Raw genomic sequence first — 19274 nt, forward strand, 5'->3', positions numbered from 1 at the left:
TAGGGCAGAATTTAAAAAAAATGTTGGATGGTGTGGAGGTTCAGTTTGGCGACCGTTTTGACCAGGTCAATCTAAACATTCTGCAAAAGTTGAAAAGAGTGCTTCTCACGGGGAGTTGGATGAGTCTCTAGATCAGTACCCTGAGCTGAACATAGATTCTCTTTCAGTGCAGTTGCCTCTCTTTCTCAACAAATACCCCTGTAGCAGCAGTTGAGAGGCAGCAGAGGTCCTCAGGAGGCTTCCAGTGGAGGTGCGGGGGTTGGTTGACCAAGTTGAGGTGCTGATCAGAATTTTTTCTGTAATGTACATAGAGACAGGCTTGGACAGGCTTGAGGGAAAATATCTGCCAGCAATTTGTTAGATCCATTGAAACCCTCAAACATAGGTTTGGTTCTTTTGTTCAGTAGTGTTTATAACAGTGGTTCTCAACCTATTTTGAGTACTGGAACCCCTGCATATTTTGAGGAAAGGCAGGCAAGGTTTTGAGTGGTCCTCCTCAGGGACCTCCACCCCATCTATATTATATGTAAAGTTAGTGGAATCCTTGTGCTGCTGAATACGTTCATTACACTTTTTTATTTCATGGACCCCTTGCCATTACACCAGGGACCCCTAGGGGTCCACCTCAGAGAGAATAAAGTAGACGGCACGGGTCAAAATTTTGATTTATGACCCTGTGTCCATGATGACGTATACATGTCCAAATATGGGCCTCCGGCCAGGACATCCTGTTCCTGTGGTCACGTGTTGGAGGGTGTGTTATTTTATATCCATATTGCATCCTTTGAAGTTGTCATTCTGATTGATGTCTAGGGACCTGGTTGAACTGGGGGGGTTCTGTGTTTGAACTTTTGAAAGAGTATGGCCCCACACCCCCAGTTTTATTGTCCTTATGGTTGCTGTGTGTGTGTGTGTGTGTGTGTGTGTGTGTGTGTGTGTGTGTGTGTGTGTGTGTGTGTGTGTGTGTGTGTGTGTGTGTGTGTGTGTGTGTGTGTGTGTGTGTGTGTGTGTGTGTGTGTGTGTGTGTGTGTGTGTGTGTGTGTGTGTGTGTGTTAGAAAAAAGGTCCCTTGGCATTGTGTCCATTTCAAGCTTTCAACAACAATAAAACAGCCATCTAAATGTTTCTCAGCCTAGTTTCCTATTTAGTTCTCTTTATATGTACATGCACAGAGCTTCCATATGGCTCCAGTCTAAGGATTTTCAGTGCATGTACACCTGGGGAGATTAGAACCCCAAAGAAAAGATCCTAAAGGTAACTTCAGATTCAGGTTTATCATGACAGCCTCTTTATGAAAGGCCTTTACTTATGTCTAAACAGCTTCTACACAGCTTATTAATTAATGCTGTGGGATAAAATCAGGTGTTTCTAGGAGGGCTTAAACAAATCTACAGTGAAACAAACATGTACACTTTACACACATTTATTGACTTTTAAAAAGACCACAGTAACATGACAGAATTTGTGCAAATGCGACGACATCTGCTAGTGGATATTAAATGTACAACAGTAGTATTCTGTAACAAGCAATACGTACTAAATATGTGGCACAGGCAATCATGACAGCCTCTTTATGAAAGGCCTTTACTTATGGCTAAACCGTTTTCTACCCATCTTATTAATTAATGCTGTGGGCATACCCAGGATTTACATGCAGGATGGTTGATCTACACATGGAGGGAAAACTTACGGAGTTTTGATGGAGCGGACAAGCGTCTTTGCGATGGTGAATTTGAAACGGATAATGGTCAGGGCTAACCGGACCCTTTTCTGTAAGAAATAGTAAACATTTTGAATTATAACGTGTGTTAAAAATGTATGTACTAAATTTTTGAATTAAATCACTGGTTTTAAAAATGTATCTCACGCTTTAACGATAGAGATGAACCTAGAGACACCAAAACATCAACGTTTAGAGCAGCTTGGAGATTATTACCCATGTAAGTGGGGAGCAAAGAACTGATTGACCCAACTCTGTACAAACCCCGATGAACATGTACCCATTATAAAACAAAATGGTCTACGGTCAAATGCATCTATAGTTTTTAATGAAGTGGTCGCTGCATTCATTTAGATTATTTCAACATAGTCTAGAACCAGTAAGAACATTGAATGATCTGCTTTGTGTTATTGAGCAAGAGGCCTGACCCATTTCTATGTAAGAAGCCACACTTTTTATATTCAGCTTCTTAATTAACTAACTCATAAATATGTTTTTTAAGTCAGCTTAATATACTAGTACAACATACTACGTACATACACTTCAATCATTAGAATAATTTTCGTACACTCCAGAAAACCACATATACATCGTTTTTACACGTATTCTATAATAATTTAAGGTCCATAAATATTTGATGCAAAATAATGAAAGCATAATGTAGTTCAGATAGAGCACGATCAGCAGGGCGGGCGATCGAGTACACAACTGTATCAACGGCTTGAATATCTGACAAAATAATATTATCAATGTATACAATATATTTGTTTATTAGACCTACTAACATATAACACAATATTGAGATACTAAAAAATGTATATGCAACATTTTCTCAACTGTCATCCTCGTGCTTTTTGCTTTATAGGTATGATCTGCTAGTCCTAAATCCAGACATAATCCACACATATGTGATTGTTATAACTGTTCTACGTTGTGTGGGAACACACTTATGTTTTCCTGGAAGGGTGAGCATTCATAAATGGGGTCAAAATAAATATGCTAGAAGCGATAGGAACAAGGATGTATATTTGGTGTAGAGAACAAAGGCGGTGAATTCAAACAACAGGAGGGGATGTCGAGACATTTTGTCTACAACCGGGGTGGGGGGCACCGGGCGTTGATTAGAGATATCAATGTTTAACCCCGGGGGCCGGCAGATATCTGGACATGCCGTATGCATGATAGTGCAAACATTGGTTTCAAACGATCCCCCTCCAGATAGAATGGGGCTACATGCTTGGGCCCCTGTTGAACATACCCCCCCCCCCTCCCCTTTGTTTTTGAAACGCATACACACACACACACACACACACTCCTGCTGTCCCCATCACACGCACACTCACCCTGATTTTCTGTCTTTTTTCTTCGTGACAGACCCGGGTGATGTATGGAAAGGACATTTTAGCCAGCGTTAAAAGGGTGAGATACATTTTTAAAACCAGTGATTTAATTCCAAAATATTTAGTACAAACTTTTTAAAGACCTGTTAGAATTAATTACCAAATTGTACTACTATTTAAACATGCATCATTAGTGTTTTATGTAAAAACATTGGAGGCCTACAGTTGTACCGCACACTCACGCACGCACCTTGTTTTCCGTGTCTTTTTTTCTTCGTGACAGACCGGGGTGATGGATGGAAAGGACATTTTCCAGTCGTTAAAGGGTGAGATATTGTGTATTCTATAATAATTAAAAGACCCATAAATATTTGATGCAAAATAATGAAAGCATAATGTAGTTCAGATAGAGCACGATCAGCAGGGCGGGCGATCGAGTACACAACTGTATCAACGGCTTGAATATCTGACAAAATAATATTATCAATGTACACAATATATTTGTTTATTAGACCTACTAACATATAACACAATATTGAGATACTAAAAAATGTATATGCAACATTTTCTCAACTGTCATCCTCGTGCTTTTTGCTTTATAGGTATGATCTGCTAGTCCTAAATCCAGACATAATCCACACATATGTGATTGTTATAACTGTTCTACGTTGTGTGGGAACACACTTATGTTTTCCTGGAAGGGTGAGCTTTCATAAATGGGGTCAAAATAAATATGCTAGAAGTGATAGGAACAAGGATGTATTTCCCAGAAACTAATAGTGTATATCTGTCATGTTTTGTCATTTATTATCTTGTCTTGTCCCTGTGCTTCCCATTCTATTCGTTTCCCTCTGCTGGTCTTATTAGGTTCTTTCCCTCTTTCTATCCCTCTCTCTCCCCCTCCCTCTCTCACTCTCTCGCTCTCTCTTCTCTCTATCGTTCCGTTCCTGCTCCCAGCTGTTCCTATTCCCCTAATCAATCATTTAGTCTTCCCACACCTGTTCCCGATCCTTTCCCCTGATTAGAGTCCCTATTTCTTCCTTTGTGTTCCGTTCCTGTCCTGTCGGTTCCTTGTCTAGAATTCACCGTGCTGTGTTTGTGTATCGCCCTGTCGTGTCGTGTTTTCCTCAGATGCTGCGTGGTGAGCAGGTGTCTGAGTCTGTCTGGTTCAAGTGCCTTCCCGAGGCAACCTGCTGTTCACCTGCTGTTCAAGATCGAGTCTCCAGTTTGTCCTCGTCATTTCGAGTGAAAGTTGTGTTTTTTTGTTTGTATTTACTTTACTGGATTAAAGACTCTGTTTTCGCCAAGTCGCTTTTGGGTCCTCTTTCACCTGCATGACAGAAGGAACCGACCAAGGAATGGACCCAGCGACTTCAGACGCTCGTTACACTGCCGTCGAGATCCAAGGAGCCATGCTCGGCAGACACGAGCAGGAATTGTCTGCTGCTCGCCATGCCGTGGAGAACCTGGCCGCTCAGGTTTCCGACCTCTCTGGACAGTTCCAGAGTCTACGTCTCGTGCCACCTGTTACTTCCTGGCCTGCCGAGCCTCCAGAACCTAGGGTTAATAACCCACCTTGCTACTCCGGGCAGCCCACTGAGTGCCGCTCCTTTCTCACGCAGTGTGAGATTGTGTTCTCTCTCCAACCCAACACATACTCTAGAGAGAGAGCTCGGGTTGCTTACGTCATTTCACTCCTTACTGGCCGGGCTCGAGAATGGGGCACAGCTATCTGGGAGGCAAGGGCTGATTGCTCTAACAAGTTCCAGAACTTTAAAGAGGAGATGATTCGGGTTTTTGACCGTTCAGTTTTTGGTAGGGAGGCTTCTAGGGCCCTGGCTTCCTTATGCCAAGGTGAACGGTCCATAACGGATTATTCTATTGAGTTCCGCACTCTTGCTGCCTCTAGTGAGTGGAACGAGCCGGCGCTGCTCGCTCGTTTTCTGGAGGGACTCCACGCAGTGGTTAAGGATGAGATTCTCTCCCGGGAGGTTCCTTCAGATGTGGACTCTTTGATTGCTCTCGCCATCCGCATAGAACGACGGGTAGATCTTCGTCACCGGGCTCGTGGAAGAGAGCTCGCATCAACGGTGTTTCCCTGCTCCGCATCGCAACCATCTCCCTCCTCTGGCTCAGAGTCTGAGCCCATGCAGCTGGGAGGGATTCGCATCTCGACTAAGGAGAGGGAACGGAGGATCACCAACCGCCTGTGCCTCTATTGCGGAGTTGCTGGACATTTTGTTAATTCATGTCCAGTAAAAGCCAGAGCTCATCTGTAAGCGGAGGGCTACAGGTGAGCGCAACTACTCAAGTCTCTCCATCAAGATCCTGTACTACTTTGTCGGTCCATCTACGCTGGACCGGTTCGGGTGCTACATGTAGTGCCTTGATAGACTCTGGGGCTGAGGGTTGTTTCATGGACGAAGCATGGGTTCGGAAACATGACATTCCTTTCAGAGAGTTAGAGAAGCCTACGCCCATGTTCGCCTTAGATGGTAGTCATCTTCCCAGTATCAGATTTGAGACACTACCTTTAACCCTCACAGTATCTGGTAACCACAGTGAGACTATTTCTTTTTTGATTTTTCGTTCACCGTTTACACCTGTTGTTTTGGGTCATCCCTGGCTAGTATGTCATAATCCTTCTATTAATTGGTCTAGTAATTCTATCCTATCCTGGAACGTTTCTTGTCATGTGAAGTGTTTAATGTCTGCCATCCCTCCCGTTTCTTCTGTCCCTACTTCTCAGGAGGAACCTGGCGATTTGACAGGAGTGCCGGAGGAATATCATGATCTGCGCACGGTCTTCAGTCGGTCCCGAGCCAACTCCCTTCCTCCTCACCGGTCGTATGATTGTAGTATTGATCTCCTTCCGGGGACCACTCCTCCTCGGGGTAGACTATACTCTCTGTCGGCTCCCGAACGTAAGGCTCTCGAGGATTATTTGTCTGTGTCTCTTGACGCCGGTACCATAGTGCCTTCTTCCTCTCCGGCCGGGGCGGGGTTCTTTTTTGTTAAGAAGAAGGACGGTACTCTGCGCCCCTGCGTGGATTATCGAGGGCTGAATGACATAACGGTTAAGAATCGTTATCCGCTTCCCCTTATGTCATCAGCCTTCGAGATTCTGCAGGGAGCCAGGTGCTTTACTAAGTTGGACCTTCGTAACGCTTACCATCTCGTGCGCATCAGAGAGGGGGACGAGTGGAAAACGGCGTTTAACACTCCGTTAGGGCATTTTGAGTACCGGGTTCTGCCGTTTGGTCTCGCCAATGCGCCAGCTGTTTTTCAGGCATTAGTTAATGATGTTCTGAGAGACATGCTGAACATCTTTGTTTTTGTCTATCTTGACGATATCCTGATTTTTTCTCCGTCACTCGAGATTCATGTTCAGCACGTTCGACGTGTTCTACAGCGCCTTTTAGAGAATTGTCTCTACGTAAAGTCTGAGAAGTGCTCTTTTCATGTCTCCTCCGTTACTTTTCTCGGTTCCGTTATTTCCGCTGAAGGCATTCAGATGGATTCCGCTAAGGTCCAAGCTGTCAGTGATTGGCCCGTTCCAAGGTCACGTGTCGAGTTGCAGCGCTTTTAGGTTTCGCTAATTTCTATCGGCGTTTCATTCGTAATTTCGGTCAAGTTGCTGCCCCTCTCACAGCTCTTACTTCTGTCAAGACGTGTTTTAAGTGGTCCGGTTCCGCCCAGGGAGCTTTTGATCTTCTAAAAGAACGTTTTACGTCCGCTCCTATCCTCGTTACTCCTGACGTCACTAGACAATTCATTGTCGAGGTTGACGCTTCAGAGGTAGGCGTGGGAGCCATTCTATCCCAGCGCTTCCAGTCTGACGATAAGGTTCATCCTTGCGCTTATTTTTCTCATCGCCTGTCGCCATCTGAGCGCAACTATGATGTGGGTAACCGTGAACTGCTCGCCATCCGCTTAGCCCTAGGCGAATGGCGACAGTGGTTGGAGGGGGCGACCGTTCCTTTTGTCGTTTGGACAGACCATAAGAACCTTGAGTACATCCGTTCTGCCAAACGACTTAATGCCCGTCAAGCTCGTTGGGCGTTGTTTTTCGCTCGTTTCGAGTTTGTGATTTCTTACCGTCCGGGTAGCAAGAACACCAAGCCTGATGCCTTATCCCGTCTGTTTAGTTCTTCTGTGGCTTCTACTGATCCCGAGGGGATTCTTCCTTATGGGCGTGTTGTCGGGTTAACAGTCTGGGGAATTGAAAGACAGGTTAAGCAAGCACTCACGCACACTGCGTCGCCGCGCGCTTGTCCTAGTAACCTCCTTTTCGTTCCTGTTTCCACTCGTCTGGCTGTTCTTCAGTGGGCTCACTCTGCCAAGTTAGCTGGTCATCCCGGTGTTCGAGGCACTCTTGCGTCTATTCGCCAGCGCTTTTGGTGGCCGACTCAGGAGCGTGACACGCGCCGTTTCGTGGCTGCTTGTTCGGACTGCGCGCAGACTAAGTCGGGTAACTCTCCTCCTGCCGGTCGTCTCAGACCGCTCCCCATTCCTTCTCGACCATGGTCTCACATCGCCCTAGACTTCATTACCGGTCTGCCTTTGTCTGCGGGGAAGACTGTGATTCTTACGGTTGTCGATAGGTTCTCTAAGGCGGCACATTTCATTCCCCTCGCTAAACTTCCTTCCGCTAAGGAGACGGCACAAATCATTATCGAGAATGTATTCAGAATTCATGGCCTCCCGTTAGACGCCGTTTCAGACAGAGGCCCGCAATTCACGTCACAGTTTTGGAGGGAGTTCTGTCGTTTGATTGGTGCGTCCGTCAGTCTCTCTTCCGGGTTTCATCCCCAGTCTAACGGTCAAGCAGAGAGGGCCAATCAGACGATTGGTCGCATACTACGCAGCCTTTCTTTCAGAAACCCTGCGTCTTGGGCAGAACAGCTCCCCTGGGCAGAATATGCTCACAATTCGCTTCCTTCGTCTGCTACCGGGTTATCTCCGTTTCAGAGTAGTCTGGGTTACCAGCCTCCTCTGTTCTCATCCCAGCTTGCCGAGTCCAGCGTTCCCTCCGCTCAAGCGTTTGTCCAACGTTGTGAGCGCACCTGGAGGAGGGTGAGGTCTGCACTTTGCCGTTACAGGGCACAGACTGTGAGAGCCGCCAATAAACGCAGGATTAAGAGTCCAAGGTATTGTTGCGGCCAGAGAGTGTGGCTTTCCACTCGCAACCTTCCTCTTACGACAGCTTCTCGTAAGTTGACTCCGCGGTTCATTGGTCCGTTCCGTGTCTCCCAGGTCGTCAATCCTGTCGCTGTGCGACTGCTTCTTCCGCGACATCTTCGTCGCGTCCATCCTGTCTTCCATGTCTCCTGTGTTAAGCCCTTTCTTCGCACCCCCGTTCGTCTTCCCTCCCCCCTCCCGTCCTTGTCGAGAGCGCACCTATTTACAAGGTACATAAGATCATGGACATGCGTTCTCGGGGACGGGGTCACCAATACTTAGTGGATTGGGAGGGTTACGGTCCTGAGGAGAGGAGTTGGGTTCCGTCTCGGGACGTGCTGGACCGTTCACTCATTGATGATTTCCTCCGTTGCCGCCAGGATTCCTCCTCGAGTGCGCCAGGAGGCGCTCGGTGAGTGGGGGGTACTGTCATGTTTTGTCATTTATTATCTTGTCTTGTCCCTGTGCTTCCCATTCTATTCGTTTCCCTCTGCTGGTCTTATTAGGTTCTTTCCCTCTTTCTATCCCTCTCTCTCCCCCTCCCTCTCTCACTCTCTCGCTCTCTCTTCTCTCTATCGTTCCGTTCCTGCTCCCAGCTGTTCCTATTCTCCTAATCAATCATTTAGTCTTCCCACACCTGTTCCCGATCCTTTCCCCTGATTAGAGTCCCTATTTCTTCCTTTGTGTTCCGTTCCTGTCCTGTCGGTTCCTTGTCTAGAATTCACCGTGCTGTGTTTGTGTATCGCCCTGTCGTGTCGTGTTTTCCTCAGATGCTGCGTGGTGAGCAGGTGTCTGAGTCTGTCTGGTTCAAGTGCCTTCCCGAGGCAACCTGCTGTTCACCTGCTGTTCAAGATCGAGTCTCCAGTTTGTCCTCGTCATTTCGAGTGAAAGTTGTGTTTTTTTGTTTGTATTTACTTTACTGGATTAAAGACTCTGTTTTCGCCAAGTCGCTTTTGGGTCCTCTTTCACCTGCATGACAATATCATGGGTAACTCCCGTTATCATGGTTCAAGGATAGGTGTTCCATTCTGTTGACTGATCTAGACTATGTTGAAATCATCTAAATGAATGCAGGGACCACTTCATTAAAAACTATAGATGCATTTGACCGTAGACCATTTTGTTTTATAATGGGTACATGTTCAGTACACACCCCTGCATTCTATATTATAAAGTAGGCTGTTGGTCTTTGAGGTCCGTTATGTCAATTTGCCTTTATACATCTCATTGACCTATTGTCAACTCCCTCAGTTGTAAACATCTACAATAATCATTAGACGTACGCGTCAGAGTTATCATACCCCGTGTCGGGGTTTGTACAGAGTTGGGTAAATCCGCTCTTTGCTCCCCACTTACAAAGGGAGTTTGTGAAACCATTCAGTCATGGATGTATGTAAAACATATTTAACACGTATTGCAGGTTACAGAAGACTCCTGTTGTACTATGAATCCCCACTCATCCCTGTTAGATATTGTTGTGTTGGCTCTCTATGTATGTACATGTTTATAATCCACATAGTATGAATATTGTTTTCCATAAAGTTAATAACCCCCTAAACCGAAATATGAAATTCCCGCTTCCCCTATCGTTAAAGCGTGAGATACATTTTTAAAACCAGTGATTTAATTTAAAAATGTAGTACATTTATTTTAACACACGTTATAATTCAAAATGTTTACTATTTCTTACAGAAAAGGGTCCGGTTAGCCCTGACCATTATCCATTTCAAATTCACCATCGCAAAGACGCTTGTCCGCTCCATCAAAACTCCGTAAGTTTTCCCTCCATGTGTAGATCAACCATCCTGCATGTAAATCCTGGGTATGCCCACAGCATTAATTAATAAGATGGGTAGAAAACTGTTTAGCCATAAGTAAAGGCCTTTCATAAAGAGGCTGTCATGATTGCCTGTGCCACATATTTAACACGTATTGCTTATTACAGAATACTACTGTTGTACATTTAATATCCACTAGCAGATGTCGTCGCATTTGCACAAATTCTGTCATGTTAATGTGGTCTTTTTAAAAGTAAATAAATGTGTGTAAAGTGTACATGTTTGTTTCACTGTAGATTTGTTTAAGCCCTCCTAGAAACACCTGATTTTATCCCACAGCATTAATTAATAAGCTGTGTAGAAGCTGTTTAGACATAAGTAAAGGCCTTTCATAAAGAGGCTGTCATGATAAACCTGAATCTGAAGTTACCTTTAGGATCTTTTCTTTGGGGTTCTAATCTCCCCAGGTTGTACATGCACTGAAAATCCTTAGACTGGAGCCATCTGGAAGGTCTGTGCATGTACATATAAAGAGAACTAAATAGGAAACTAGGCTGAGAAACATTTAGATGGCTATTTTATTGTTGTTGAAAGCTTGAAATGGACACAATGCCAAGGGACCTTGTTTCTAACACACACGCACGCACGCACGCACGCACGCACGCACGCACGCACGCACGCACGCACGCACACACACACACACACACACACACACACACACACACACACACACACACACACACACACACACACACACACACACACACACACACACACACACACACACACACACACACACACACACACACACACACACACACACACACACACACACCATCTTCATCGACCTTGCCAAGGCTTTCGACTCTGTCAATCACCATATTCTTATCGGCAGACTCAGTAGCCTCGGTTTTTCGGATGACTGCCTTGCCTGGTTCACCAACTACTTTGCAGACAGAGTTCAGTGTGTCAAATTGGAGGGCATGCTGTCCGGTCCTCTGGCAGTCTCTGTGGGGGTGCCACAGGGTTCAATCCTCGGGCCGACTTTTCTCTGTATATATCAATGATGTTGCTCTTGCTGCAGGCGATTCCCTGATCCAGCTCTACACAGACGACACCATTCTATATACTTCCGGCCCGTCCTTGGACACTGTGCTATCTAACCTCCAAACGAGCTTCAATGCCATACAACACTCCTTCCGTGGCCTCCAACTGCTCTTAAACGCTAGTAAAACCAAATGCATGCTTTTCAACCTTTCGCTGCCTGCACCCGCACGCCTGACCAGCATCACCACCCTGGATGGTTCCGACCTTGAATATGTGGACATCTATAAGTACCTAGGTGTCTGGCTAGACTGTAAACTCTCCTTCCAGACTCATATCAAACATCTCCAATCAAAAATCAAATCTAGAGTCGGCTTTCTATTCCGCAACAAAGCCTCCTTCACTCACGCCGCCAAACTTACCCTAGTAAAACTGACTATCCTACTGATCCTCGACTTCGGTGATGTCATCTACAAAATTGCTTCCAACACTCTACTCAGTTTATCACAGTGCCATCCGTTTTGTCACTAAAGCACCTTATACCACCCACCACTGCGACTTGTATGCTCTAGTCGGCTGGCCCTCGCTACATATTCGTCGCCAGACCCACTGGCTTCAGGTCATCTACAAGTCCATGCTAGGTAAAGCTCCGCCTTATCTCAGTTCACTGGTCACGATGGCAACACCCATAAGTAGCACGCGCTCCAGCAGGTGTATCTCACTGATCATCCCTGAAGCCAACACCTCATTTGGCCGCCTTTCGTTCCAGTTCTCTGCTGCCTGTGACTGGAACGAATTGCAAAAATTGCTGAAGTTGGAGACTTTTATCTCCCTCACCAACTTCAAACATCTGCTATCTGAGCAGCTAACCGATCGCTGCAGCTGTACATAGTCTATCGGTAAATAGCCCACCCATTTTTACCTACCTCATCCCCATACTGTTTTTATTTATTTACTTTTCTGCTCTTTTGCACAACAATATCTCTACCTGTACATGACCATCTGATCATTTATAACTCCAGTGTTAATCTGCAAAATTGTAATTATTCGCCTACCTCCTCATGCCTTTTGCACACATTGTATATAGACTCCCCTTTTTTTCTACTGTGTTATTGACTTGTCAATTGTTTACTCCATGTGTAACTCTGTGTTGTCTGTTCACACTGCTATGCTTTATCTTGGCCAGGTCGCAGTTGCAAATGAGAACTTGTTCTCAACTAGCCTACCTGGTTAAATAAAAGTTAAATAAAAAAAGTAAAAAATAAAACACACACACTCCTGCTTCATAGATAGCAACCATAAGGACAATAAAACTGGGGGTGTGGGGCCATACTCTTTCAAAAGTTCAAACACAGAACCCCCCCAGTTCAACCAGGTCCCTAGACATCAATCAGAATGACAACTTCAAAGGATGCAATATGGATATAAAATAACACACCTTCTAACACGTGACCACAGGAACAGGATGTCCTGGCCGGAGGCCCATATTTGGACATGTATACGTCATCATGGACACAGGGTCATAAATCAAAATTTTGACCTGTGCCGTCTACTTTATTTTCTCTCACCTACCCTGTTTGAGAACCCCTGGTGTATAGTATGATATTTGCTATTTTGTTTAGTAGTTTTTAGTACATGACAGTACACTTAATAATTATTTATTTAATTTAAAATTGCATACTTTGTGTGACATACTTGTCCATAGCTGTTGTTTTAAGGTTGAGACACTGACTGAACAATAAGTATTTCTGAAGGATATTTTGGTTGATTTGTTTGGGTTTTTCATTGAAGTAGTTCTTTCGCTTTTAGAACTGTACTTTCTCTGAGCGTTTTGTTCTTGTAAAGATGTTGTAATAGACTCAAACCAGTGGCACATAATTAATGACTATATAAATGAATCAGAAAAAGTTCAATAAAAAGGTCAGTTCAGTGCGGAGACCAACTTCGTGATGGTTCTCAATGGAGATTATTTGAGATGAGATCGCACCGTGTTCATTGTATTTATGAAACCTGCACCCATACAGTGTACAGTACCATGACCACCTACTGGCCCTGCTTGGTATTGCTGCTTGTAAATACAACCTGCATACATACTGGACTGATACGGAACACTGCTATAACTATTATTAGTAGTAGTGTTATAATGATTTAAGTTGGGACAACCCTTCAGTTAACTACTGTACCTATCAATTATCCAGTAGTAGTAATTATGGTTCCTCAATATGCATTTAACAGTTTACAACGTAGGCTATGTGTTACAGCACTACTTTAGGTGTCCCCATCAGGAATTGCTCTTAAGAAAATGTCATGTTATTGTCCCCTCCAAAGTTGATATCAGATTTTCGCCCCTGTATGTCGAATAAGGGTGTTGGATATTCTATTTCCTGTTTTCGGGTGTAGCCCGTAGTCAAACACATATTATAAAGGGAAGGTCTCTCACAAAACACTACTGTAATATAAAGTAAACAAAACAAACAATTCACCCCTGTCGCGATACGAAACCTTCAGCCCCGCCCCTTGGCCGGCAGTGGGGTGCTAGAGGTGGTTAGCGTCCCGTTCCCTGGATTGGACAGGGCACTATAGATACTTCAGGTTATCTCGGTATAACCAGGACCGCTCGCGTAGCCCTGCCTATCTTTCTATATCGAAGCGTTGTCCGCGTAGAGAGGTCTTTTGCCTTGTCACTCTCAACGGTCTAGCTCTAGCTGGGATGTGTGAACCCCACCTTTATCCTCTAGACTCTTTGCTTCACCACTAATTGGTCCTTGAGTTATTATTAAGCACTAGTCCTACCAGCTTCTATATGATTTCCCTGTGGTTGAGTGTTTCCCCTCTGTGATGTATCTAGTTTAAAGTGTGAAGACCTTTAGTCAACTTAGTCTCACTACTCTGCCCGTCGGCTATGTATCGCTTGGAAAATAAAACTTAGATAGATCGATAAGACAATTAAATGAATCACTACTGGACACACCTTCCTCTTTGTCTTTTAAAGATAACTCATTCTGTCATAGAGTACTGATCTCCGTTTCCAGTGTCCCGGTAGCAGGGAGTGTCAGAGTTGTTATCTCCCGTGCCGTTAACTGTCTTTGAGAGAACCGTTTACTCGAGACAAAATAAGACCACCGTTTATTTTTGAAAACACTCTGTTTTTTGTCTTTTACAATCAAACACAATTTGTTACTCGGTCACACACAGCGTTAATCAAAAACATGCAAATGCCTTAATGCTCTATAAAATGCCTGGTACAATGATAACACTTATCTCTATATTAAATGCTTATAATAGTTATTTAATTACCTTTGAGAGATGACGAGGAGACCCACGAGATCAGGAGCAGAGTTTCAATTGGTCAGAGTTCTTTTAGAATTTAGTTAGTAGCGACTCCCCTCTACTGGCTGAGAGGTTGACTTGAAGTTGGCGGTTTACTAAATTGAGAGATTCAAGTTTGGACTGGACGACAGAACCCGCTGGTGATTCCCTGCCCCACTGGAATATTGAAGAGTCTGTACCACACAACTAGGGCGAGGTACTGAGCTCAACTGAGAGTTGCAGTTTCAAAGACTGGCTCTGGGTATAATTTGCATCAGTATACAAGCACCAAGGCCGCGGGCGACAGGGTCAATTCAGATAACCGTAGGTATTAACAGGAGATCAACTTAAGGACTAGAGTGACTGTCAGTCCCGTTGAACTACCGCAGCGTCCGTGCCATGCAACTAGGGCGAGGTACTGAGCTCAACCGAGAGTTGCCGTTTCAAAGACTGGCTCTGGGTATAATTTGTATCAGTATACAAGCACCAAGGCCACAGGCGAGAGAACAGCTGTTCAATAGTTAAACGGTATATCGGAGAGACCCTTCTCAGATCCAACAAGTTAGAATCTTTAAGTAATTTGAGTCAGGTGGCAATTACCCGAAGTCAAATGGTTGTCTAAATGAATTCAGAATTCAAGAAGTCAGCGCCAAAGTAATGGCAAATGTCTCTTTATATACCTTTTGATTCTCTGCACCCGATCCGCCGCTCCTCCCATTCCCTCAGAGCAGAGAGGGTGATGACATATCTTACAACAGGAAATAATTTTCTTACAGTGCGCATATGGGCCTCTGTTTATGACAGAGCCTATTACTCTAGCAACAATGAGGAAACACTTTTCTTACAGTGCGCATATGGGCCTCTGTTTATGACAGAGCCTATTACTCTAGCAACAATGAGGAAACACTTTTCTTACAGTGCGCATATAGGCCTCTGTTTATGACAGAGCCTATTACTCTAGCAACAATGAGGAAACACTTTTCTTACAGTGCGCATATGGCCTCTGTTTATGACAGAGCCTATTACTCTAGCAACAATGAGGAAACACTTTTCTTATGGGCCTCTGTTTATGACAGAGCCTATTACTCTAGCAACAATGAGGAAACACTTTTCTTACAGTGCGCATATGGGCCTCTGTTTATGACAGAGCCTATTACTCTAGCAACAATGAGGAAACACTTTTCTTACAGTGCGCATATGGGCCTCTGTTTATGACAGAGCCTATTACTCTAGCAACAATGAGGAAACACTTTTCTTACAGTGCGCATATGGGCCTCTGTTTATGACAGAGCCTATTACTCTAGCAACAATGAGGAAACACTTTTCTTACAGTGCGCATATGGGCCTCTGTTTATGACAGAGCCTATTACTCTATCATCAATGAGTCTATCAGCTGTTCCCATTCAGAGGTGTCACTTGAGGCAGAGGGTGATCCTTCCTGACACCAGTCAGGTTCAATAGTTGGTTGGGCTTGTTTAGTGCCCTTACTCTATCATCAATGAGTCTTCTGGTGGTTTTGCCCAATCCGGTATTTCAGTAGGCGAGGTCATCTCTGTCTCTACCCTTGGTGGGTAAGACAGGGGAAGAGGACCAGGAGGTAGATCCATTTAGCTTTTTACTACACCCCCCCCCATGCCTGTCCCAAATAACATCTTTAAAACAATGTCACCCTGGTAAAAACAAATAGTTTCTTTACATGGATACTGGGATCTTAACTCATTAATCTGTCAGTAAACTAGAGTATAATCCAGCAAAGCAGTCCTACCGGTTATGCCAGTAATAAGACAGGCTAGTGGGACATAGCTCAGTGAAATTAACCCTAGCAGTGAAATTAACCCACTCCGCTGGCCAATCAACCATGTCCTGAGCCGATTGCCTGCAATCTGCGGAGAAAAGTTGCGACTTCGTTTTGAAGAATCTTCTCTGTGATTTTGAAGAATCTTCTCTTAGGGATGATTTTCGTCGTTGCAGGTTGAAGCAGCTCAAAGGGAATGTTCTTGGAGGTGAGTTATTTTTTTCAAATGTTCGAATTCCTTCCTGCGTTTCACCATTTCGGGACTGATGTCTGGAAAGGATTTAATTGCCTCCCCGTTGTGTAGGATCATAACTTTCTCTCTGTCCTGGTACCTCAGGAACCAAACGTGGAAGGGTTGTGGGTTCTGATCAGGGGATGGGCGAGTGACCTGTGCGCCCCCTTGATGACTTGAATCTGTGTGACATGAGACGCTGTGCTGGGCTACTGTCCATCCCCTCAGTGGGTGTGTTGCGCCACTGCAGAAAAGTTGACTATACATCCGTACTGTCTAGGCCTTTCACTTTCTTGACCGCTGACTCTGCCTTTCCATTGGCTTGTGGATGGTGAGGGGAGGAGGTGATATGAGTGAATCTCTACTTCTCTGCAAATGTTTTGAATCTGGCTGAATCATAGCACCCCCCCCATTGTCCGTGATTACACATTCAGGATGCCCATGGCGGGCAAACTGGAATTAACACTGTGTCAGCTGACACGTTTAGCAGTGGCTTCACCTCCCAGTAATCTGAGTAATGATCAACCGTGATCAGGAAGTCCTTCCCTGCGTAGGCAAAAAGGTCCATGCTCACTGTTTGCCAGGGGCGCTCTGGGATGTCATGTGACACCGTTGATATGTTTTGCTGTGCTCCTGCATATTCATTACAGGCTGAGCAGTTGGATACGTAGTCCTTGATTTCCCCTCTCATGTTCGGACAGAAAAGTGTCACTTGCGTGTCTATAGCATGCCTCTCCGCCATTGTGGCTAGCATGTATGCGGCTTAACATTTCCGCCCTCAGTGCCCTTGGAATAATAACACACTGTCCTCTGTACAGCACCCCGTTCTGCACGTTGATTTCATCACAAAATTACTAATAATCTCTTCCACTCAGAGAGGTGTCCTCTTTCACAGCTGGCCATCCTGAGAGAACAACTGACTTTAAGTCCTGTAAAGTCTTGACCTCAGTGTGCTGTAAAATCGGACAGAACCTGTGGTTTGTAATATTGAGATGCCTGTGCCTGGTCAATGTGTGTGAATGCAGCCTGCTCACTCTCTGTGTTGCTCACAGTGTGTTGTGTGTGTGTGGTGCGTCTGTCCTCCTGCCTTCCTTGTTGCTGATGTACATTTCCGGCCCAGGCTTGTAGATGACACCCACGTTGTAGTTTTTGCAGCTGCATTAACATACCTTGGAGACGCTTAGGGGCACAGAGGAGTGACTTCTTGAAGTTTGTGATCAACTGTTTATGATCTGTCTCAGCCGTTATTAACTCTCTGCCAGAGAGAAACTGATGAAATCTCTACAAAACAAATACAATACTCAAAAAATGTCTGGTCTCTTTTCGATCCGTTGGTGTCAATGCTCACAAAGCAAACTCCACAGACTCCACAGACTCCACAGGCTCCACAGGCTCCACAGACTCCACAGGCTCCACAGGCTCCACGGGCTCCACAGGCTCCACAGGCTGTCCCTGTTGCGTTAGGCAGCACCCTAAGCCATTCTTACTTGCGTCACTCTGCACAGTGACCGGTTTCAAGACGTAATAGTACCTCAGAACAGGCGTGATAGACGTCAGGCCTTTTATTTCCTGTACTACTTGGTCAAGTTTAGGGAGCCAGTGCCACACACTGTTCTTGTCCAGCAGCCGTTTGAGTGGCTCAAACACTTCAGACAGCTTGGGCAGGATCGTGGCCAGGTATGTCACAAATCCAATGAAGAGCTGTACTACCTTGGCATCCGTGGGCGCCAGCATGTTCAGTACAGCCCTGGTCTTTTCTGGGTCTATTCTCAGGCCCTCGTGTCCATGAAACTGAACTGCAGCTTTAGCACACTGAGCCTGAGTCTCACCTCCCTGCACCGCTCCATCAGTGCCTGCTGCAGATGGTTGGCGTTTTCTCACTCTGCCTTTTCATTGGAGTCCCCGCAATCCGGCAACAAGAATATCATCTGCGATAGGCTCGAGGTCCCCCAGCAGTTCACGTTGCTTACGTCGATACATCTCGGGGACCGCGGACAGCCCGAAGGGACGTTTCAGCCATCTCATCATGTCCCATGGCAACCAGAACGTCGTCCTCCTGCTGCTGTCCTCATCCAGTTTACACTGGAGAAAGGCATCTCTGGCATCCACCAGTGTAAATACGTGTGCCTGCGACGGTTTGTACAACACATCCTCTAATATTGGCATACGGTAGTGAGATCTTTTCAGTGCTTGATTTAAGGGGTTTTGGGTCCATACATAATTTGATCTTCTCTGTCTATGACCATGTTGCTTATCCAGGGCGTCGGCACAGTCACTGGGGTGATATATCCACCATGTTCACATTTGTCCAGTTGGGCTGTCATGTTTTGTCTTATATTGTCTTGTCATTTTGCTTTCCCTTCTGTTCGTTTTCCCCCTGCTGGTCTTTTTAGGTTCGTTCCCTTTTTCTCTCTCCCTCCCTCTCTCTCTTCTCTCTATCGTTCCGTTCCTGCTCCCAGCTGTTCCTATTCCCCTAATCAATCATTTAGTCGTTCCACACCTGTTCCCTATCTTTTCCTCTGATTAGAGTCCCTATTTCTCCCCTTGTTTTCCGTTTCTGTCCTGTCGGATCCTTGTATATTGTTCACCGTGCTGTGTCTTTGTCTCGCCCTGTCGTGTCGTGTTTCCCTCAGATGCTGCGTGGTGAGCAGGTGTCTGAGTCTGCTACGGTCAGTGCCTTCCCGAGGCAACCTACAGTTTATGGTCGAGTCTCCAGTCTGTTCTCGTCATTACGAGTGGAATTGTTTTTTATGCTTTGTTTACCGCTCCGATTTGTCTAGGAGTTTTGCATAGTTCCTTTACTGGAATAAAGACTCTGTTTTCGCCAAGTCGCTTTTGGGTCCTCATTCACCTGCATAACATGGGCTTTCACTCGT

Source organism: Oncorhynchus gorbuscha, linkage group LG24 (assembly GCF_021184085.1).
Source record: "Oncorhynchus gorbuscha isolate QuinsamMale2020 ecotype Even-year linkage group LG24, OgorEven_v1.0, whole genome shotgun sequence".
Lineage (NCBI taxonomy): Eukaryota > Metazoa > Chordata > Actinopteri > Salmoniformes > Salmonidae > Oncorhynchus > Oncorhynchus gorbuscha.